Here is a 23,941-nt window from a genome sequence, read left to right as displayed (position 1 = left end):
CACCGCTGTTATTATCAGAGACAGAATATCACTGGCAAGTGCCACTGGCCAACTGCTAGCAAACTGATTATGTCCCATCGAGTCTAGGTGGCAAAATTGGAAAATGGTGATATCAGGAGGTGAGCTTACGCAGTTCTACAGGCAGTACAAATGAAGGATGCGTGTCTTCTCCATATTTTTCAGAGGGCAAAGATCCGACGATATCAGGATCCCTCAGCAGGCAAACAAAAAATAATTGCGTTAGCTACCTAGTACACAGATGTAGCGCTATAAAAAAATATATACAGTATATACACATGAGTTATTTTATTCTGTATGTGTGTCTTTTGACCTCCTCCCCTCATCCTGAACCGGTCACAGCCCCTCCCTGAGCTGCTTTTAAAAGATGTTTCTTCCTGTTAAAAAGAGTTTTTCCTTCCCACTGTCACCAACTATGTAAATAAAACTGAACTGAATTGAATATACAATACTGTAAACTACTTTACAGCTTTAGTTGTCAGTTCATATCACTACTTGATTAAAGTTAATTGATTACAGTGCTTATTAAATGTTTTCATGAATTACCAGGTTGTTATGGCAGCATTTTATGACTTTAGGCAAGCATGAGTACTGTAACTATAACTTAAACATGCTGCAATTACTGATAATTAAATGACACCATTGATCATTATGTTGGAGCTTTTAAAGGGGGGGGGGGGGTGATTAGCCATTTCAGAACAGAAAGACTCATTTAAATTTACCTCGAAGCTCTTCTTCTTTACAGAACATTACTCTGCACATTCCTGTTAACAATGTGAGCATTAACCCACTGTCGCCACTGCGAAATGTGGAAAAACAGGAAAACAGAAATATTTTACAAATCTATCATTGTCGATTAGTCAAATAGCAAACAGAATTCATGTTTTTTATGAACCTGATAATTAGTTCACTGTACTAAAACGGCCTCCACAGTCACCAGCTCTCAATTGAGTAGCGTAAAGAATTAGGTCCAATTATTAGGATTTAGGTCCACTCGGTACGAGCAAAGTGTACTTAATAAGCAGTGAGTTTTAGAAAGACAGCTCCACATGCAGATTCAGACAATTATCCCGTGACTCTGCTGGTCACTTCAGCCCTAAGGAGCATTTAAGCATCTTTCAGTTCATTGCTTCTGCTTCATCACTTTCGTTTACCATCACCGTTTTCATCAGCATTACTTCCAGACACAGCGGGCAGCTGTTTACAGCACAAACCTGGATGCTACCTGCTCAGTACCAAGAAACTGATGGCACATTGTTAGTGACTAGCTAGTGAGCATAACGGATCATTTGGCAGCTAAAGAGCCACACAGCTCCCTCAGGAGTTTGTGAAGGCCAAAAACATGAGTGAAAAAAGAGTGAATACCAGATTTACAGTCCAACAGAAAAATATATGACTGCTTAATATGATTGTTTTCATTTTTTAATTTTCTATTTAACCTTTATCTAATCAGGTTAGTACCACTGAGATTAAATCTCTCTTTTACAAGGGAGAGGTAGCCAAGAGGGCAGCAACACAGACACACAGAAACAAAAAACAGATTAAATAAACAATATTAAAACTTGCTCGCATAAAACACTTGTGGGTAGAATAAGGTAAAGTGTAATGATTGAATCAGAACTTTAAACTCCTTCAATGTAATCTGCTTTCTCGTGTGTGTTTCAAGCTTGTTTCTGTTGCTCCTAAGTCTCAACAATCAGTAACTGGAAAATAAGATATCACTAAATTAAAAAAGTCAGTGAGCATCTGGCATTTAATTCCTACAGTCTATTCCTAATCATTAATTTTCTCATTAATACCTACTGTTCAGCAGTTTGAACCTGGAAATGTTTAAAGTAAAACACACAACGTTTTGTATTCTAAACTTTCTTGCTGACTTTCCACGACGGACCCGCCAGCAGCAGAACTGAGGCTGACTGCAGGTGCTAATATGCTGGTATCGCCTGTGCGGATCAGCAGGGTACAGTATGTGCTCTCTCAGTCTGTTTTACTTTGGATCAAAGACTGTCTCATGAGCAGTCTGAAGCTCTTTGTGCTTCTCAGCATGACCACATCTCTGCTTGCGTGAAATACATTGATTCTGGCATCCACCGCACACCAACGCGAACCATGACACTGGCAGAATGCATGAAACACACGCGCCCCTCCCGTCCCCCGGCTTTCATCGTGTTTTCAATCCAACATCAAGAACATCGTAAACACACACACGGGTAGCACAACGCGGCTCTCATCTCGACACAGACGGAGAAAACACCTACACAACATTCACGCCGCACGTACAGTACAAACACGGTATGTATACACAAGCTGTACTCGCACTCGAGCGGGCAAATGTTCATGTATAATGAGAAATACTATACGCTTACTATAACTTTTCCTGGCTTGGGTTAAAAGTCACTCCAGCAGTGAGAAAATGACAAATTACTGGAGTCTTCAGTCTCTGATTCCTGTGCGAGTGATGATTTGGAAGAGAACTGGTCAAACACCACAGCAGATTACATCAAGTACCACTGAACCAGAGAGACACAATTTGTTTTTCGCTTTTTTTACCGAGCCTCTCGGATAATGTGCCGCGATTGTTTAGCTTAAGCGAAGTAGAAAACTGCTGCTTCAAGGAAGGTGTCAAATTGTTTAAAGAGTTTCTTTTCTATAGCAAAGCATCTTCACTTCTCGTCACGCACACCTCCATATGAGCTTAATTATAGTCAACACTTCCTTCCCTGGGTGTATGAAATTACACTATTCACAGGCTACCACTTTACATCCAAGCTCATCTGAAAGTTATGCCTCAAAAAGGCGATGATGCAGATAATATTGTACTGTTTAATGACACTTTGCTGTATCTGGTTGCAGCAGGGGCCAACAGCTCCGGGTTGTCATCACAGCCAATTATTTGACTCAGCAGAAAAGTGAGTGCCAAAATTTTCCAGACGCACCGCACGTTTGCAGAAAATTAAAGTCCATAAAAAAAACACGACTTAAATGACCACATATGCTGTATGTTTTTAAATTCCATTATGATTACACGATATGAGCCCATTTGGAGTATTTACGTTTCGCTGGGACAATTAAATCTGCAGCAGTTTAAATTCAGGCAATAGCCCACAATCAACTGCTGCATCACCATTTGGACAGAGGCAGCTGGAACTGACTGGCATGTTAATACTCCTGATTGGTGGAGCTGATTACAGGCTCTTGACTCACAATCCCAAAATACCAGTGTTGAGGAAAAACGACACAAAGCAAAATATATAAGTAGTGATGAAATTTAGCCTTTCCCTACATTTCAGGAATGAGAAGAAGAGTCGACTTCTTGTCTTTCTAATGTGTGTTTCACAACATGTAAATGGTGGGGAAATCAGGGGGCTTGGGAAAGTAAAGGTGGTCTAGCAGAGGAGATAAAAATCGTCAGTTACTGTATTTGCTGGAAATCGGACCAATTTGAAAATGTCATAAGCACAATAAAGTTATGTTACATTTCAGTGTCACACATACAACAGATTTATCTCAAAGATATTACTAAAGAAAGGTGCCATGTTCTATATCTTTTTTCAAATTGAAAATGTAGGACTATAACAGGTGTCAGAGTAGAGTACCTGCAAATGTCCCATATGATTATAGTATGAGTTAGCCAAAGATATGACTGACAGTTGTGATAATGTTTATAGAAGGACAGATATACACTCATGGGCCACAGGTACATCTGTTTGGCTGCTTGTTAATACAAATATAATACAAATCAGCCAAACACAGGAAAGCAGCTCAATGCATTTAGGCATGTAGACATGATCAAGACGACCTGCTGAAGTTCAAACAGAGCATTAGAATGGGGGGGAAAAGTGATTTTAATAACTAAGAATGTGACGTGGTAGTTGATGACAGAGAGAGAACAAGAGTGAAAATAGAGAAAATATCCAGTTCTCTGGCTGAAGAGTCAAATAACCACTCGTTAAAACCAAGGTATGCAGAAGAGCATCTCTGAATGGACAACACATCGACTGCAGCAGCAGAAGAGCACTCCGGGTGCTGCTTTTTCTGTCAGCTATGAGCAGGAAGCTGAGGCTAGAATTCACACGAGTTCACCAACTTTGGGCAACAGAAGATAAGAAAAACACGGCATGCTCTAATGAGTCTCAATTTCTGCTGCAACACTTAGCTGGTGGGGTCAGAATTGGGTGTAAACAACATGAAAGCGTGGATTCATCCTGTCTTGTATCAACAGCTCAGGCTGGGGATGGTGGTGTAATGACATGGGGGATTTTTTTCTTGGCACATTTTGAGCTCCGAGTACTAGCTGAGCATCGTTTACACGCCACAGCCTTTCTGAATACTGCTGCTGATCATTTATGACCACAGTGTACCCACCTCCTGCTGCTTCCAGCAGGATAACACACCATGTCACAAAGCTCAAATCATCTCAAACTGGTTTCTTGAACATGACAATGAGTTCACTGTGCTCAAAGTGTCCACAGTCACCACATCTCAATCCTACAGAGCACTTTTAGGAAACGCTGGAACGACAGACTCACATCATGGATGTGCAGCCAGAAAATCAGCAGCAACTGTGTGATGCTATCAAGTTCATACAGGCCAAAATCTCTGAGGAAAGTCTGCAGCATCTCGTTAAATTGATGCCACAAAAGGGCGGTCCTACCCAGCATAGTTGAGGTGTACCCATGGAGTGTAGTAAATGTATCAAACTTGAAAATACTACATATTCTCTCTTCAAAAACGCCAGTGTTATCTTTTCTGTTCAAGTAAGTTTCAATATTATACGATCTAAGCGAGCTATACTACACGTGTAGATATGACGTTGATGATCAGTGCCATTAATGCAGCGTCAGGCGAGCGTCTTCTCAACAGCAGCAGCAGCGAAACATTAAAATGTGAAACAGACTTACCAGACCGAGGATGACACCGCTATTACCTGAATGACTTTTCAACAATCTTACACTCAAAAGCAGTTATGTGGAAATGTGTCAGAGCAGCTGAACGGAAGAATTCAAGAATGCTTTCAGAGGGTTCAGCTCATACTGGATTAAAAGACACTTCTCTTCTGTAGTCACACTGACAAACAAAAACAGATACACATATATCAGTCCACCTGTTTGTACTTTTGTCTGTCATCCGAATGATAATTGCTAAAGTATGCTCTTATAAGCCGATCCCTAAATAAAATTAAATCAGCTTTATGCATTCTGAAGCATGACCCCCTCAGGCCTCCTTAGGGGTATTCAGACAGGTTTGATCGGTGATTGCAGGATGATATTCTCAGCTGAGACTCCATTTTCCAGCTGCGGGCTTTGCCTGCTTACCAGCTGATTAGATTAAAAGGTGAGCTCCTTCACCCTGAAATTTATTTTCTGATCTCCTGATAGATAGACTGACACCATCAGACAGATAAATATGGGTAATACCCCCGAGGCTGGCAACAACTTGTTAGTGTTGGATATTTATAAGCTGTGCAGTGAAACATACACCTGAATTTTAGGTTAAACCCCCCCCCCCCCCCAAAAAAAAAAAAAAAACAGGATGTCATTCTGAAATTTATCGAGTGAAGCTACTCATGCCTGTCTTATTAGATCAAGTTTTCTGCTTCACTTTAATTCATTTATACCGACACTTACGGTGACCTTATTGTGAAACATTCCCAGCCTTCATTTAATTGAATGCAAACAGCGCACGAGGCAAGCTGGAACATCTACAGCTGAAGCCTAAAAAAATGACGGGCACGGTGACACAAGCTTTCCCTCTGGTTAAAATCAAGAAACTGACATAATGAGCAGCCGCGCCACCATGAAAACTGCACGCAACTCGACCCAAAATGCCTTTCTCCATCGTTGCACATTCTCCTTGAACGACTTTAAATTAGATTTATCCCCCTTTTGTCACTCAGACGCTCATGCAAGGCAGCAGCAATCGCCAGTAAAACATCACAGTTGTGACTCACTGAGCCTCCACCAGCCTGCTGATTAGGACAGGTCGGGTCAAGACTGATCACCTGAGCCCCTCAGACCGTATTACAATTACGCTGATAGAATACTGACCTTTTCTACTAATGCTAATGCAGGAAAGAGTAAGTGCCATCTTACTGTCGCAGGTACTAAAGCACCAAATAACCAGAAATGCACAAAACGCTTACAGTAACAGCACACATATACAAATGATCACACTTCTATCCCAGTTCAAGCACATTACACACATTGCTTTTATCTTCTCGCAATCCCATCTTAATGACTCCATTAACTGAAAGGCCATTAGCAGCATTCACTTTATGGCCAGCCAAACGGCCCAGCCGGGAGCACATTATGGAAAAGGCATGCGTGTCCCGATGTCCATTTCTTGTCACCTTCTTCGCACATACACATTCATTCACTTCCTCAATTCATCCCTCGAGGCCAGCTAGCCTGAAGCAAGCAGGCCTGGACAAACTGCTAGGTAAACATTGCACTACAGAAGAAACTGGAGGGCTCATCAGTATTTGAAGAGATCTCATATCCCAAATTAACCCAGTTCACCTTAGAGCGGCAGCTGCGTGAGGCCCTTTAGGAGTAAACGGCCATCCAAGAGACAGCCACAGTCCCAAAATATTGATTCAGCAGTGATAACAGTCTGATAATGATCTGTTCTTGCTCCACCACCAGAAATGAATCTCATTCCCTGCTACAATCCAGCTAAGCTAAAGAGAGAACAGCTGTTCCCACTGAAGAACTGAAAAATGAATGATAATGCGAACAATGTGAAAATATGTTTTGGCCTGAACAGCACAACACAAGTGAAAGATATTCTCAAACGCTATCGAAAGTGGAATCACAAAATAAAAATGTGCGCCAGCAATTAGAAAAATGTAACCCAGAGGGAGGATTGGATCAGTGATCTGAAAGGGCCCGACTGGTACAAAGCAGGGCAACGGGAAATTCGCTGTAAAAGGCTGTCTCGTGAACCATGCACACTTCTGCCACAATTTAGACAAAGCCGAGTGAAATGATTGGGGAGCGCCGCAGCGACACCGAACGCTGCTGCTGTGAGAAGCACTTAAAAAGATTAAATGTCACAAACACGTAGCTAATAATTTGGCACATCATCTCCATATTGCTTTTCTGTTTCTGCAAGTCTGTGCTCGACGAGCAGAGCGCACATAATCCAGCACGGATGCTCTTTGACTGGTTCTACAGTGTGAGTCACCCAGTTACTTTGTGACCATGGAGCAGAGCTGCAGAGGGCCTGGGGTCAGAGTTCATCTAATGTCAGTGAAGCAAAAACACAAGACACGCACATGAAACCTCAGCTAGATGACAAACGTGCCACGCAGGAACAGAAACTGAACTGAACGCTTGCCAAGTTGGTTTAGGGACGTTTTTGAGCCGCGTGTTTGTGCTGTGTGTCATATTTCATTGATCTCGTTTTGCGCCCTCAGCTCTGGTTTGTTATTTGTTACTCCTGTGATACACTAGCACATGCTAAATGTGTCTTTTCTTTTTCCTGCTCCGAGCTAATCTTCAGCTCTGCAGGCAAATGGTTGCCCCCGCTGAGAGGACAGTGGAAATACTTCATATCTCATAGGAGGGGGGTCGCGTCCAGCCCAGCCCTGATATTAGCTCACCACTCTGGGAGCTGTGGGTTTCAGACAGTTGTACTTTACTTCCGCTGAGCAGGAGTGGACAGAGGTTTCTGCTGCCTGCTTGTTTCCCTCCCTCCCCCCTTTCCCATGGGGTAGCAGGCCATTTATCAGCTACTAGAAGAACATGTATCGATGCCCCGGAATTCAGCTGTTTATTACACTTCAAAGTGCAAGGTCAACTTGGCAGGGATCTGTGTCAAAGCTGTCAAGCACAGAAACATAAAACAAATAGCCCACGCAGAGGATGCGGCGTAAAACACCAAGATAAGGGGCACATGTCTCACCGCGAGATTCTTGGCTTCTATGTACACATTTGCCAGGAGGTTGCAAACACAGAGGTTTCCCTGTTCATGTTTTGTTTTGTTTTTTTTAATACATTTGAATCTAAAAGAGCATCATTAACAAGCAGAGGAGAGATAAGGAAAAGATGTAATGGCAGCATCCATATATTTAAAGAGAAAACACCTGGACTGAGGTTAGTTTTTTCCCCTCTGTATGACCACATGCCACATAAAAGTCACACCAACTCTTCCCAATTTGCCTCAGCGGCGAGCCATATTGAGAAGCCGGAGCTCTTGTGATTCGCTAATGTAGTCAGTACTTTCATGCCTTTGATGCCATCACATGCCACTCCTCCCCTCTTCTCTGGGTTTTCTGACAGTGACAAAGGGGATCGGCAGCGGCGTGTTATCAGTGTGCAGCTGCAGTAATCGTATTATTTAGTAATCTTAATTCTGAGAGGCTGACCAACACTGTGAACAAAGCGAGGGCCTTGCTAAGCCCATCAGAGCGCTCCCATGGAGCAGAGGTCTTTTCCTGCTCTGCGGCCCCTCCAGACCCACACGCTCCCTCATCCCTCCCCGTTTCTCACCCTCCCTTCCCCGTGTCGTCCTCTCTGTTGCTTTCTGTCTCACACTCTCTGTCTCCCTCCTCATTTTCCTTCTGCTCTTGCTCTTCTATTTCCAGAAAGCTTTTTTATTCTCTGTCTCCCTCTCCGTCTCTCTCTGTTTTTTTTCACCCTCCCAATCTTTCTGTCTCTGTAACGCTCTGAGCTGGGAGTTTGTGTAATGGCGTTATTCACAGTTCATTGGTCTGTTTGAAGGGACTATCTTGATTGAGCGTCTCCCGGTGCGAGGCCTGGTGACTGTGGGAGTGTATAAAGATGTGGATGTGTCCGTGGAGATAGATGGGCTTAGTAATATGCAGGACATTGCAGAGGCTGGGTTTCGGTATGGAGTTTCATCCAAGCAACACATAGGGAGATAAAAGGAGGCTGAAATGATATGCAGCCGGAGTGCAACGCTCAGGGCATTAGACGTGAAATGGAGGCAACAAAGAACTAGTCAGGGAATCAGAGTCATTCTCATTAGCTGGTTCACCCTCTTCGGTTTTAGCCCCCCATCCCTTTTCCTCACCACCTCCTTTTCTCACCCTAATGAATATAAGTACACTGACACAGAACCAAAAAGTGCTCCAAGAAGCAAAAAAAAACAAAAAACTCACCATTAATTAGTTCAAATTAACCTCAGGACTAAAATGTAGGAGTATACACACACACATACACACACACACACAGGGAAAGACACCCTGTTCGCCTCATTCTGACACCACTCTGATGCTGTTGTAAGCTTGGCTGTAAGATCAAAATCTCTTTCTTTGGCAGACACACACAAACACACACATACACACACACACAAACCGCCTGGGGCAGAGGAAGCACAGGAAAGCAAATCCGCTGTGAAGACACCATAAAACCAACACTGCAGAGAGACACGCCACTTCTGCGCTTCTGCATGCACAAGCTAAAAAACATGCTAATGACATGCGCCACACATGTGGAGACGTACACGCGTAGAAAGAGAGGGTCCTACTTACAGAATGAATCAGACGGTATCAGAAGCGCCGTGCCATATTATCACTGTAGTAGTGAGTCAACACAGGCACTGAGATCTGAGACCACAGAGTTTTAGCGCTTCAGCCAAGGGGGTGAAGGGTGGTGGTGGGGGGGGCGTGGGGGGAGTCAGAGGAGTTCACACTGTGTCAGTGGGTGTGAGGACATTCAGGAGGAATCTGGAGCAATCCCGTGTTTATACTGAGAAGAGAAAATAATCCCGATAGGCAAGGCAAGAAATCAACAATTGGTGGAAAAAGAAGTTTGTGTACAAAGAGGATGTACGGGGGATCGATTGGGCAGGTGTGTTTTTCTTCTTTCTATCTCTGACTTTTAAATAAAAGCAAACACAAAAATAACAAGAGCCCACCTCGACAAATAACAAAAGGAACAGGTGAAAATGAGTCAATCAGAAAAGGCTCCACCTTTTCCTTTTTTCTTTTTTTTTGCTGTCTTATTCTGGTTGCCTCTGTCTGCCCACCTCTCGTTTTCCTCGGGATTGCAGTGGGCCCGTAAGCAGAGGAACGGCGGTAACAGAAAACCAATCACCTCGGCAGACGACGAGAGAGCATAAAGGAGTAAATGACAAGCAGATGAAGGGGAGGATTTCCGACACCTGCTCTCTCCCTCTGTTTCTTTACCTCCGTCCCTCTCGCTCTCCCTCTCCCCAACCTGTATTTCCCTTCTAGTAACAGCCCCCCCCCTCCCTCCCTCACTGCTTGTTTGGGTTTTTTTAGTGCATGAGCTTGCCACAGCACTGACTGAGATTCTCCAGAAGCTACAACCACCAGGATGCTCTTCTGCTTTCTTTCCTGCTCTCTGCCTTCCTCTCACGCTCTGCACAGAATGACAATGATTTGCGCGCCGTCTACTGTGCCGGCGCTGGATGTCTGCCTGGCTCTCTGCCTGACACTTGGGCTGTGTACCCGTCTTCCTGTCTGTCTGTCTATCTCACCAGACTCAGAGCTTGTCTGTCATTCAATACAGCTGTCTGTTTACCAGGCCATCTTTCAGCCTGTCTTCCTCCCAAACACTGAGATACAGACCAGGCAGGTGCAGGCGGGACATCATTCTAGTCTCCTGCTCAAGTCCCCCCCCCCTCCCCAGTGTAAATCCTGAACCCCTCCCCTATCCATTGCGCTAACTAGCCTCAACACGAATTACAAAGAGTCTCCAAAAAGATTCTGTGCAATCCTAGTTAATTCTGTCCTTTATTTTCTCGCTGTCCCTGCTTTTTTTCTTCCCCCTCTGTCGGCTTCCTTCTCTTTCTTTTTCCACCTGTTTCTCCGTTTTCTGCTTCTTCTCCTTCTTCCTTTTTTTTTTGTTCTCCTTCTCCTCTCCTCGGTGCCAGTCTCCTTGCTCGTTATCTATTCTGGACAGTCTGTCCCTCCTCTCTCTCCGTCACTGAGGGAGGATGAAGAAGAATGGTACTGCTTCATAATGTACTTCTCCACAATGTGAGAGAAACTGGGGGAAATTTGTGGGATAAAAGCCGGGTGTTTTGGAAATTGTTCCACAAAAAAAATAAGAAGAAGAAGAAAAAAAACAATAATGATAGGCCCTCCTCCCCCGCAACAAATCAAAACAGAGCGCCTCTCGAGGGGGGATTTTCAATTACTCGCTTTTGCCCACAAGCCAATCTGGAAAAAGTGGCTGAGCTCTGAGGTGTGCACCAAAGTGTCGTAATCTCAAAAATATATCCGGTTGATAAATCCGGACATATCCAAAAGCTCTGTACCATTGCTCAAGCATCACTGCAGCCTATTTCATTTTAGATGAAGTCCAAGAAGCTCAATTGTGCGCTCAACACGCCGACTGGCTTGTTGCGCGTTGACTCCTCCGAGGCCTGTCGCCCTCTGCTTATCTCTGCTTTCGGTAGACGGCTGGTCCAGGCTCAACTCTGCAGACTCAGCCCTCGCTCGGATGGTTCGAGCTGATGGCAGGAGATGGTGGAGGCAGTTAGCTGTGGAAAGCTGGTCGCTGGAGGGTGGATGTTGGCTTCCATGCTGTCCATTTGGTGCCCATCTCTGCAAGGCTTCAGATCTAGAAGGAGAGAAAGAAAGGAGGAAAAGCAGAAGAGAGGAGAGAGGGAGAGTGCATGAAAGGTTAGCATGGTGACATTTGTGTCACTCTTCCTTATCGCGCATGTCATTCTCCTCCTCGCCACTCTCCACCCTGCCTGTCGTCCTGCTGTCTATTCCGTCCTTGTCACTCTTCCACGACTTTGCTGCTTGTTTGTGCCGACCTCCTCTCCACTCACTCTATGATTTGAGGCTTTCACTCTCTCCCAACAAGCTCATCTTCAAACGCTCTCGCCATCCCCATCTCACTTTTATTCCCTCTATCCAATTTCAGATCTTCACCTCTAACTTCTTTCATGCAATCATTTTTACTCTTTCTCTTCAGAATCCAAGGTGTCTGTTCACCACAGGCTCCACAGGCTGCATCAGGTGCAACAAAGGCACAAGACATAACTAGTTGGTCCAGACTAGATGTCACATTTTAATAAAAAGTGTCGTTTTTAGCTGAAAAACACAACTTTTCTTCTATTATAGCAATAACACAAAATCATGTGAGATGTAATGCTAAGATGGATTATCTGTTTGACACAATGGATGAAAACAATACCTTGAGGATATATTTACACAAAATTGATTCAAATATTAAAATAAGACACATTCAAATGAACAAGACAGAAGAGAGACAAATATCTTAGATATTTTAAAAAATAACTTTATGCTCATTTTTATTTAACCTTTTAAAACCTGAACCATTAAATAATTGCCAGAAAATTCAATTTTTTTGAAAAAAAAAAGAGTAGTTATTGCTGTTATTGCTGACGAAAAAAATATATATTAATTTGCAAATGAGTTTTAATATGTATCATATTTGCTAAATCTGTCATTTTTGCAGTTTATTGCTTAAAAATGTATCATGCAATTTATTTAAGTTTTTTTTTCCAGGGGGGGGAAAAAAGTCTCGAAACATCACAAAAACTCACGTATCGAGTGTGATACTCTTGACGTTACAGTGGTAAAGACGCATAAAACAGTTTATTCCTCTGCAGTTGAAACAACATTAACACTTTTCAGTTGTGTTTTGGTGCAAAAGAAATGAGGAGAACCTCTTCAGTAAATGTAAAAATATTTTGCTCTTGTCTATAACATACTGAGATTTGGATTGAAATGTCATGCAGAGAGCTGCGTCATATTCGGTACTGTCACTTTAGACCTGACAGGTCACGCTATTTGCATTTCATTGTGCTCTCTTGCATTTAATGTAATGCAAACAAAACAATGAACCTTTTGTGAGTCATACTTTGGTACAGTTTCCAAATAGCGACACATATTATCTATGTATCAGTTCATGTTGTGGCAAAACGCATTCATAAATCCCTCTAAATTAACCCCGCTCCAGGTAGACAGGTATGCATGCAGATGACAGATGGCCCGAGCTTAGACAGACTTGGATGCCTGCTGAGTTTCTATTTTTCATTTCCTAATAAATCACACTACCTTTTGTCAAACAGATGACCCAATTCTAAAAATAGAGGCGCAATGTCAAATCTTACCCAACAGGTAGTCTCGACTCTGTTACTATGCAACAGTTTGCACCTGTTGAATATGATAAAGTCCTTTCTGAATCCTAATCAAAAAAAGCTTGCCGCTCTGAGTCGAGTGATGGATCTCTTCTTAAGTCAGAAAAGTACAGAGGAAAAAGGAAAAAAGGGAAAAAGTCATTTCAGAGCCCTGCAGTAATATCATCTCTTTTAACAGAGTAAAATCGTTAAATAAGTTTAGTGACTCCAGTGAGGTGGGTGATGGCCGATTTACAGTGAAACATTCGAGGCCATTCAGCTTATCAGCTCCAATCAATACTTCTGTTGGATATATACGACCCTCCCGTGACAGCGATATTCTCCAAGGACCATTTAAGATGAGACTAAGCACGGTGAGGTTAGTGCTCAGTGTTTTCTATTGTGTGCGTGTGTATGTGTGTGTAGGTCCAGCCTTTGTTGGCACCTTAAGCATGCTAAGGTGTCGCAGGTGTGAAAAGACGTAGGTGGGTGCGAAATGGTGGGCAGAAGGTATGTCAGCGAGGAGTGCAAAGACGGAGGTGCGTGTAAAAAGAGTGACATTGTGTGTCTGTGCATGTACATATGTGTCACAGCTGTCATGCCAGAAGCTATTATATACACCGATCTACTTCATAACCTTCTGTTCCTCCAGTCCTTCACACTGAGGCTGAGCACAAACCTCTGCTCCCTCTGAGTGGGGAAAAAAAAAAAAGATTGACACGGACACAGAAATAGCAGCCCTTCCACACACACAAACACATCCACAGCATCTTTATTCATTTCCTTTGTCAGGAAAGAGTCTCAGAGCGTCCTCAGTGTGTCTAAAATCAAACAGAATGTATTGAGGAGCCCAAAGAGACCAAGAGAGGGATGGAAGTAAGAAGGGGGGGGGGGATGGGTGACACAGCCAAAAAGGGGAAGATGGAAAAGGAGGCAAAGAGAGGGGGGAGACAGGCAGCAAAATGGATTGAGCCATTCAGATTTTGTCTATATCCATTAAAACTGGATAGGACGGCTTATGCCCTGAGGCGTTTGGGGGGAGGTAAAAGAAAAGGAGGATGGAAGGAGTGATGGAGGGAAACAGGTGGGGCTGGACAGGGTGAGTGGGTGAGACACAAGGAAATGAAGGGGGGCCCATCAGGAATGAAAATGCTCTGTATATAACTGCAGACTGAAGCCATACACATATATAAATATATATTTATGAAACAATCAACTAAGAGGTGAAAGAGAATGAAAAGAGGAGGGGAAAAAAAGGAGAGGGATGGACACTCACCCATTTCAGCGGGCTCTCCACAGGCAAGCACAATCCCTGCTCTGTGATCCCATCCTGGGGAAAGGCGCAGCGAGATCCTGGAGCTCCCTCCGCTGAATACCAATGGAGCTGCTATTATCAGCTCTCTCTCTCACACACACACACACATACACACACCGGCAACTGAGGAGGAAAAGGCACAAACAGCACACAGAGTCAAGTCTGGGGTAGTTGTTTAAATTAGAAAAGAAAAGCAGTTCAGTGACGCCAACAACATGTGACAATAAAGGGAAACACTGCAGCGGCACAACTGGATTTAAATTCCCTCCCAGCGCTCCTTATAGTCGCCTTTTTCTTATGAGGAAAAAACATCAGAGGCAGCGCACAAAGCTGAGGCATCAGTCCACACACACACATATACACACACACTCATACAGTGCCTTTACACAGCCTATACAAATACTTACTGAGCTTATATTCAGAAATCCCAGCGAGTCCCACAGCTCACTCTATTCACAGCTCCTCTGCTTCACAGACGTGTTAGAGGAAAAATGAGTTGTCCGCTGTTTTTCTTTCCCTCCCTGTGGGTTCCTCACAGTAGTATTAGATGCAAAGATAAAAGGATGTTAAGGCAGACTCTATATCCTCCCTTGGTTTCTCCTCACATGCAGTATACATCCAGTTTTTCTGTCTCCATTTGTTGATTCGGGTCCGATCCGTCCGCCTGCCAGTGGACTTCGCTGCGATACGGCGACACGCGACGGCAAACTGCATTCACTTAGTCACCCTCCCCTCTGCCTCTCCCCTTGCTCAATAGTATACCCGTACCTCCTTGGCTTTCTCCAATCTAATCAGCTAGCTCTCTCTCTGTCCCTCTCTGCACCCTCCTACTCTCTCCTCACCCTCCCTCCTCCTTCCCAACACCCACTCCTCTACACACTCTCTCTCCCTCCTAGGTATTTTTTCTCAAAGATGGATATCAAAAATAAAAAACCCATCACCCCTCCATTCTCTCTCTTTGCTCTCACTGTCAGTTTGTCCGATAAGCATTTGAAATGTGGGGGGGCAAAAGAAAAAGCTGGTCATGAAGAAAACGCACACTATCTGAATGAGACGCACACTCACACACACGGCAACAGAAAGACAGAGAGAGTAATCAGAGGGATGTGTTACATCCACGGCCGGGGAAAACTACCCTGACAGAGTTTGACGTGGCTGCTCGCTCGGGGTGACAAACACTATCACACGACCGCACCACTCGCCTCGTCTCGTACCCCGTGACACACACACACACACAAACGTGCACACACCAGCTCGCCACAATGTAAACACGCCCGTCGGCTCAAACGCAAAGGCGCATGTTGACATAATGTCGCTAATGTGCACACACAGACACATGAAGGCGTAGATCCAATCAGAGAGGGGAACCACTAATTGTGAAATTGTGATGCTGGCGCCGCGTTTAACTAAGAATATACGAAACAACAACCGATGCCGGTGTATTTTTTTTCTTTGTTTTGTTGTTGTCGTTATTGATTCCCTCGGGCTCGTCAGACAAACCTGCAATAAAGTTTTTTTAACTTTGCGATGAAGGTTGTAATAAAAGGAGAGAGCCCTGTGAGCTAGTTTGGTCAGACGACCTGAGCAGCGCTGCATCATTCACGCCACCATGAATCGTTCTCCTCACGTCGTGAATTAATAAATCATCGAACATGCTTTTTTTATTTCTTATTGATAGTGTCAATTTTTCATGAATTCTTTTCATATTTAAATGAAATCCACTTTACTGGACGCCACCGCCTCCATCACATGTTCTTTATATAAGGACAAATTAAGTCGTGCAAATGTATGGAAATGTATTGCTGATAAGAGCAACACAGTGGTGTAGCGGTTAGCAATAACGCTCCTGGTCGGCTTGGACCTTTCTTTGAGGCATTAGCACCAATTAACCTCGCAAGCGGCCCAAAGACGTGCTTGCGAGGTTAACTGGTGATTCTAAATTGGCTGGAGGTGCGGATGCATGAGTGCGCGGTCAACAAGACAAATATTGGCAGATGCAATCTTCAGTCGATAAACCAGTGCATAACTGTATCACAGCGTGCTGTTAGCTCATTTCCATCTCTATATTTTTATTCTTGGACTCTACTAGAGCAGTTTTGCAGAATTCAGATTTACATATGACCCTTATTTATCTTTTACTGAGCCTGGGTGAAGCCACAGTCTAAAATAAGTCATTTTGATGCATCCACATTTCTTCTGACAGGCTACCACTGGCAAACAGAAGGTCTGAATGCAGGAAGGGTGAACTACAAAGTGAGATTAATGGGTTAGCGAGTTATGTTGAGTGTAAAGTGTTCTGCAGTAACTCATGGTTTGGTTTAAACTCGTCCAGAAGCATCATCATTTCACTGATTCTTTCTGTGTACAGCGTCTCATGAGCGTGATAAAGATTCTCTCTTGAAGAAATACCATTTATGCTTTTCGTACTTTTTTGTGGAACTTCTGAAGCAGCACCTTACTAAAACAACCGAGTGAAGCCCAGCTGTAAACTTACAGCAGTTCATATTATGTGAGCTGCACTGGTACTGAAATTTGCATGCGTTAATCTGGTGATTCATAAAGTGTATAAATGTTTTCATGCTTGCTTCAAATGCTGTTAAGTCTCTTTTGCACTGCTCCAATTGCAGCTAATAATGCGCAGATCAGAAAATTCATCTGTTACATTTGTAGTTTATTTGCAGTAACAGCATCTCGTTGTACTGTTACATTTTATGTTTAATCTTTATTACCCATTTTTTTGCTCTCTGTCTGGAGTAGGCGGTGCCTTTATGTGAGCGTGCAAAGATCTTTAAGCAGAAACTCTGATTCGCCAGAGAAACCACCATTGTGATACCTGCTATCTGGGGTTTTAGGTTTTGTCTAGCCAGCTAGATATCCCACTTGGGGGAGGGGCTTCTGTGCTCGAAGACAGAGCCGAGTGTCTGAGAAATCAGCTGGGTGTTTAGAGCGTCTGAAGCTCTGAACAGTTTTTGCACATATTATGTCATCGTTGTTTAATATGAGCGTGAACAACTGTAACAACACAGTGACAGAAAATATGGAAAAGCATGATTATGAGCCCTTTAAACATGAGTGATACAAGGTTGCGGATCGATTCCCTGCCTACTTCAGTCAGCATGTCGAAGGATCCTTCAGCATGATACTGAACCAGAGTCCGCCCCCCCCCCCATGGATGCATCCATCCAGTGTGAGTGTTTGAGTAAATGTTTAATAAATATATATATATGATAGTCTTCAATAGCAAGTTAATTAGATAAGCATTTTAATTATAATCATGCTTCTGTAAGCCACTTTGGAAACCCACCTCCACCCCAGCTCATTTCATACCATTTCTAACCGAATCAATGTGATGTCGGTTGTCATTGATCCCAAACCACACCCCCAGCTCCCCAGGTGGTCCAGCAGCAGACAGAAATTACCACAGATGGAAAAGAAAAATCCAGTTTTGACTAAAGTGGTCCTGACAGACATGAACTAATGCAATGCTTAATAAAATTTAATTGAGTTGAATTGATTTCAAGTGGTAAATGGCATTTCAGCATAGTGAGTCCTTTGGCTTATTAAGAAGAATGGGCTGCCTATACTTTTTACTAATGAATCAAACTTTCAGTAGAACACTTTTACTTGTAATCAAGTATATGTAACTCACAGAAAAGTGGGGACTACTTCCTCTCCCACACACCCAAACCATTGCTGAAAAACATTCCTCCTCTCACTGGAGCACCCCGACTCTTCATGCACAACTCCCTTGAATGGAGCTGACACCCTTCTCACTATAATGTTCAGTCATACAAGGCACAACTCAGCAACAGCACGAGCCCATTGCAAGCAGACGGCAGTCTCCAGAGAAGCAGCTCACAGTCTATGATGTCACTGCCTAACTCCCATATCCCCACTTTCGATCAGGCTATGCTGTCTCATCCCCCCTAACGAGACTGGGACACTGGCCTTATGATACCACTGCTCCTCTCTGGTGGGTCCAAGTAGCCTTTTCAATATAGATCTTTTTCTTAACCTTACAGCCCCAGCGCTCTCTTAGCATTTTGTGTCCTCCAAGGCTTTTAAACTCACCACGGTGTGTTGAATCATTGATTTTGTCACTCTGTGCATGAGGTGGCGCTTTAATTGCTAGTGACAACACTGTGTTGCCTAACAGTGATGTTTGTACACTATGCTTTAAAAGATTTGTCCAGATGTAATCTATTTCATTTAATAAAGTGGCAGCAAAAAAACAAAAAAAAAAAAAAATGCTTGTGTGTTGATCACTAATTAATCCGCACTGCTCCAGTCCAACCTATGACTTATTTCATTCATAACCTGCATGCTAAGTGCTGTACGCTAATGTTAAAACCTATTTGCGTCTCATATATTAAATGATAGCCTCTGGGTATATCAACTCTGGCTTGTCCGCTAACCTGTCCCCTAATCAAACCAGGAAGCAAATATAGCATGTGACAATGCTGAGCTGTCTCCTCCGCTTTGGTTTCAAACAGCCCCCTCCACTCACCGCCCACCCAATGCATCATCATGTTTTCACCTATTCACTTTGCATCTCATAAAATAATGTGCATCTCAAGATGTCTTTGTCCAGTGGGCGGACAGTGCTGGAACACCTATTACTCACTCATGCTTGAGCCTATTAGACTGCAACCATGTCACGCTAGAGGTTCCCTTAGGCCACGGCTGGGGTTTTTTCTATGCATGTGTGTGTGTGTGTTTATGTGGACATTTGGATATGACTGTTTGTGCGTCTGTCCAACTTGCAAATTTAAAGTTCCTTTGTAGTCTGTGTGCATGTGGTGTGTTTGTGTGTGTGTGTGTGTTTTTCGGTGGAAGATTTGGAGGGCTGCGTACACACAGCGTTACCCCTAGCTGTGACCCACAGCTGCAGTTTTCAAGAAGTCAGGAGGAGTCTCCGCGTGCTGTCTCTCCCATTTCATCAGACACGCTGACGTGCACCCCGCAGTCCAAGCGCGTGCACGCGGTCTAATTTACCTCTGGTTTAATTTACCCCGCTCTCATTTGTTTTTTCCTTCGCTGCTGAGTGACACCGAGACTGCTGCATGCGCACGACTATCTCCGTATCATACCTCCATCTTTTTAAGTGTTTACAATATAATGCGAATAATCCTACTTGGTTATTTACCTTAATATTAGTGGTGATTTAGGCCTCCACAGAAAGTCTGCTGTCACTCTCTGTTTCAGTCTCCCTCCTCTCTCTAAATATGCATTCAACAGCTGTCTCTCATCTCCATCCCACACCACTTTGCTCTTGACAAATTGATGTGGAGCGCTTTTACATAACAACTATGTAACGCGCGCACACTCCAAATACCATCCGCAGCACAAATGTAAACCTCGCCGAACCATTACACATTGCACTTAAGTGCAGGTGTTAAAAGCCCAGTGTTTGCAAGCGCCGGGCGTTACGTGTGAGAGTGTTTCCTTAATTTTCACTGTGCAGAGCGCAAATGTGGCTTCCATGTTAACTACTGCTTGGAAAGCGTGGACGAGAGGGGAGGGAAAGGCAGAGGAAGACAGAGAGAGGAGGGAGAATTGACATTCTGCCCGAGCACTGCGCTGTGCTCATGGCATAATGATTAGCTCCTCAGTATTCCAGTCACATATGCTTCACTATCAATGAGAGAGAGAGAGGAAGGAGCAAACATGAGGGAGGGGACTAGCAGAGGGAGGTGTGGGGGGGTATCACATAGGCAGAAACAAGGTGAACAAGAGAGCAAGTGATGAAAAAAGTGAGAGGGTAACGGAGGACAGAACACACGACTGTAGCGTGACATAAGCAGCAGCAGCAGCAGACGTAAGTGCGAGCACGCTGCAGTAAGCTGACACACACAGATGGACGCTGCGTGCGCAACAGTCGGACACATTTGCAAACTAAAAAAAAAAAAAGAAACACACACACCCTGCATCCACACGTACGCTGAAATACACGTGGAGAATACTTTGTCAAAGTCACAGCAGTTACAGCCACCTCAGCAAAGAGAGAGATGGGGGGTTGGTGTGGGGGGTTGGTGAGGGACGAGAGAGACAGAGAGGAGGGTGAGGATGCAAAAAAAAAGAAAAAGAAAAAAGGAGCGAAAAGGGAGAAAAAGAAAAGGACAGAGGGCGGAGAGGAAGCATGTGCCAGCAATAAATATATAATCACAAGACATAGAGAATGATAAATGTATACCATTACTTAAATAGGTCAGTCATACATTAATAACATCGATGTGATAATAAAGTTGGGAAGTCAGCTGTAGCCGGCTGAATAAGTTTGCATAAGTGCGCTCACTTAGTCAAATACAAAGAAGTACATCATGTTTCTGCATGCCCCGTAACTCAGACTTTATTTGTTAAGACAGATCGCCGTGGAAGAAGTGAAACCTTTTTCAGCTGGGATGAATAATCTTAAAACACCGCAGAGATGTAAAGGTGCGTACTGCATGCATGCAGCTTAATAAAACATGTCTGTCTCCCAACGTAACGGTATCATTTTTCTTGCATTGTGTAGTGCAGCACATACTGTACGCTGACCTTAATGTGATTTATGATATTTTCCTTCGCCTGTAGAATTACTAGTATATATGATTTTGCCTGGTAAATTGTTTGACCTTTAATAGCCACGTACCAGTGTTGCTCTGATGTTGATATTGCATCCATCACAAATACACTGCAGTAGTACTTTTAGGTATCCGTTTAGGTCTGGGTGAAATTAGCCGTCTTCACATTTAGCCAAGATATTATTTGCATGAAATGCTTAAAGGCAAAATTATGAGTGTAGTACACAAATATAGAAATTAATCCCCTTTGAATGCTCATAACGTACTTGAAGACATGTGTCATGCGTGTCACTGGAAAGATGACAGATGAAAACACCAATTACCATATATAAATTAGATGGCTCCCATGCTAAATTAAATGTTCCTTTTTTATTAAAACACAAGGGCTAATCTATGTCAGCTACGAGATTTTTCTGTCATGTTACCTTGGAAACAAAGCTTTTCCCGGCATCTACAACTTGCCAAGATGTCAATAAAAATGCCATTTAAAAAAAAAAAAAAAAAAAAAAAAACACGGCATTAACGCTTCTCTAGAGACTCAGTATTAAGTGGGTTTAGTGGAACTCACTGTAGGTCTGTGTTGTTATTTTTTAATACTGTTGGTGTGTAACATTTGCTATATTTACTATAATTCGCTTCAGGAAAGTACATGCTAATTTTACCCAGATCATTGTAAGATATACCTACAAGAACCTCAGTTTCACTCTGCTTTTAGAGCATAACTCCAGGCCATGTGCTGTAAGAGCACACTGCAGACTGAGTAATTTGTGGGTTTTATTTACACTGCATTTACTGGTGTTTCACCACTAAATCCAAACTAAAAATACAGAGTAATTTTATTTCAAGTAGTTTAAAAAAGAAAAATGCCATGATTATATTTCAGGATAGTCGGTTCAACTACCCGTGGTTAGGGCAGCTAAGTGTTAACTTCCTCAATTGGTCTCTTGTGCTTACTTAAAGTTCATATTACGCAATGCTGGGCAGCACAGTGGTGCGGTGGTTAGCACTGTCATCTCACAGTCAGAAAGTCCTGGTTTGAACCCACTCACACACACACGGAGTTTGGCAGTGCTTGTGTGGGTTCCCTTCCTCTCACAGTACAAAGACAAACATGTCAGGTCATCTGGTGTTTTTGGCCATAGGTCTAAATGTTTGGGATTCATACTTAATTGGGAAATCTACAGAGTAACCTGACGTGCGCCGCGGTGTAACTACATGTCGAGTCGACACAGCCCACAACGACTGTGACTGGCCTGTTCGGCACCCTCGATTCTTCCTTTTCATTTCCAGCAATTTTTTGCCACAGTTTGTAAATTTATCAGTGAGAATGTATCAATCATCGTCTCAGCATCAACATAAGGACTCACAAATGTCAGAAAAAGAGAGATTTGAGAGACAAATATATTTGCCCCTAAAAAAAATAATCACACAACAAAGGACGAGGAGGTAAAAGTACCAGCATTTTATTTGTTGGCTGGTACCACATATAAAACACCGGGACACGACCTCACGGTAATTATTATGTACTGTGTAATGTGAGTGTGTATTAACATAAACTCCGACAACGATGTCGGCCACTTATATAGGTTACGTCATAGTCTAAATCTGGCATTAGCCCTGCAAAACACCTGTCCAGGGCGTCCGCCCCTCACTCTTATTATAACAAAAGCTTGTCACAACAATGATACAAATGATAGCACAATGTTTCATTTGATAACGTGATGTAAAAACACTTCCCTGACTTGGATCTACAACCATAGTAACAACGCTTCTTTCTGCTGCTCTCTTACCCACAGAGGGTCGTCGCAGCAGATGGCTCTGGATATTTGATTTGTGTAGATTTTTTCACTGGATGGGAAATCCCCAAAGGAATTTGTGCATCTCCCTGGTCTCTGATCAGATGTAATGTCATAGTAACGTTTGTAAAATACATTTTATTCATGTTGTTTTATCACATTAGTGCAGCGTTTGAGGAAAATCGTTTTTCTTCTTTTGAAGGGCTGTGTACACACAGAGCAATGTTGCCACAAGTTGGCAAATCATGGCCAAATGCCTTTGGATTTTTTGGGCTGGCATCACATCCTGCTTATTGTTTCTACCCTCTCTGTTTTTCTTTTATGCCTTTACTGTCCCCACAAACCGAGACAGCAGTGCCAGACAGCTGCACCTCCCTGAGTCTGATTTGAGGCTTCTTCCTAGTAAGAGGGAGTTTTTTTTTCCTCCTCACCATCGCCATGTGGTGCTCACAGGTAGGGTGGCCAGATCAAACTAAATGTGAAGCAACCGCTGTGTTTTTGTGAGACAAAGTGGGACACATCAATAATACTGAAAGGTAGTCTGAATGTTTTCATGCTGTTATTTCAGCTGCTCAACAGGTTTTGGATTTCAGTTTGGATCTATCCATAGATTTTTTTATTTTATTTTATTTTTTTAGCCATATCTGACAAGTGTCACTATTTTTATAAGATTATGACATACATGTATTCTGTCACTTTACGCCATACCCCCTCCTGTCTCTCAGAATATACTGCTGCTTTATTTTCTTCATGGCAGCTTCCATCATAGTCACCCAAATCTGCAAAGCCTGTGACTTCTTGGTGTCTTTCCCTGATGAGTGTGGCATTAGACAGGCTGAAGTTCTGAATATAGTAAAAAGCCTTCCCATCATATACTTTGGGTAAAAGCCAGACTTTTTGAGAAAGCAATCAAAATATGGGAGACTATCTCAAAATGTGAGAAGGGGACAAAGAAAAAAAAATGCTGAGTTAAGGATGGACAGCTGGTCATCCTGCTCATAGGTGATCATCTGATTGTTGGAGAGCTCTAGTTAATATTATAATTATTTATAAACTCCAGTAAAATTCTATTTAAACAGAAAAAAGTGGCTGAACAAGCAACAAAATAAGATGGCTAAAAGTAATAGTTACATAGTTGTGTAAATGTTGATGAAAAACTT

The 23,941-nt window shown here is 43.1% G+C and overlaps 1 protein-coding gene across 4 annotated transcripts in view; it reads right to left on the bottom strand.

Annotated features, from left to right (window-relative positions):
- grik5 (glutamate receptor, ionotropic, kainate 5) overlaps positions 1-14,533 on the bottom strand; it is a 98,595-nt gene extending 84,062 nt beyond the window's left edge. For all 4 annotated transcript variants that reach the window (XM_087848276.1, XM_087848278.1, XM_087848279.1 and 1 more), the window contains exons 1-2: positions 14,384-14,533; positions 9,515-11,573 (exon numbers count right to left, since the gene is read on the bottom strand). The gene's annotated coding sequence lies outside the window, so the exon portion shown is untranslated. The remainder of the gene's footprint in view (positions 1-9,514; positions 11,574-14,383) is intronic.
- Positions 14,534-23,941: the final 9,408 nt, after the last annotated feature.

Source organism: Neolamprologus brichardi, chromosome 11 (assembly GCF_056152115.1).
Source record: "Neolamprologus brichardi isolate AB-2024 chromosome 11, ASM5615211v1, whole genome shotgun sequence".
In the NCBI taxonomy this organism is placed as follows: Eukaryota; Metazoa; Chordata; class Actinopteri; order Cichliformes; family Cichlidae; genus Neolamprologus; species Neolamprologus brichardi.
This window is presented reverse-complemented; position numbering and strand designations above follow the sequence as displayed.